The sequence below is a fragment of the Orycteropus afer genome, unplaced genomic scaffold, assembly GCF_000298275.1.
Source record: "Orycteropus afer afer isolate SDZICR_OR568_19922 unplaced genomic scaffold, OryAfe1.0 scaffold00256, whole genome shotgun sequence".
Classification (NCBI taxonomy): domain Eukaryota; kingdom Metazoa; phylum Chordata; class Mammalia; order Tubulidentata; family Orycteropodidae; genus Orycteropus; species Orycteropus afer.
Window position 1 is genome coordinate 1,610,966 of NW_006921843.1, and position 1,128 is coordinate 1,612,093.

Sequence of the window (1,128 nt, forward strand, 5' to 3'; positions counted from 1 at the left end):
AAATCAAAACAAAATGAAGAAAACCTAAGGCTCATGTGGGATACCATCAAAAGGAATAATCTATGTGTCATTGGATTTCCAGAACAGGAAGAGAAAAATAAAACCACTGAGAAAATTGTCCAAGATTTCCTGGAGGAGAACTTCACTGATATGATGAAAGATGAGAATATATTCATTCAGGAAGTCCAATGAACTGCAAACAGGATAGACCCCAAAAGAAAATTATCAAGACACATCATCATCAAACTCCTCAAAATCAAAGACAAAGACAATATCCTGAAAGTAGCATGGAAAAAATAAAAAGTTACTTACAAAGGACTGCCAGTAAGAATAAGCTCTTATTTCTCAGCAGAAACCATGCAAGTGAGAAGGCAAGGGATGGTATATATAAAACCCTGAAAGAGAAAAAAAAATCAACCAAGAATTATATACCCGACAAAATTGTCCCTCAAATATGATGGTGAAATTAGAAGATATCCAGATAAGCAGAAACTAAGGGAATTTGTTAAAACCAGACCAATCTTACAAGAGATACTAAAGGGAGTCCTTTGAACAAAGAATCAAAAATAGCAAATAACAACTGACCAATAATACACAAGATGACATACCCAGTAACCACAGCTATGGAAATATCCAAAGGAAAATGAGCTTGTTGTTGTTGTTTGCCATCGAGTCGGACACGACACATAGCGACCCCTCCTTGGGTTTCCAAGGCTGTATCACTACGGAAGTAGATTGCCCCATCTTCCTTCTGGGGAGTGGCTGGTGGGGTTGTAAACAGGGAACCAGAGACATCAATTGGCAAGGGAGGACAACTACAAACAAAAACTGGGAAAATACTGTGTAGTTACAGAACTTCTAAATGATGAGGAAGTCAAGAGAGTTGCAAGATAGAATGGACTTTTCTAAACTCAGGGAGAAAATTAAAAATTATTTCTTTGAGGGTAACCTCAAAGAAAAATGATAAACCTTCACATCGCAATAAAAAATAGGACAAGCACAAATATTCAGTAAACACTAAAACAACAGGAACAAAATTAATGATAGCATGATTCATAAACAAAATAAACTCAGCACACAAAATAATATGGAACAAAGAAAAAGGACACCATGAAAAAACACATAACA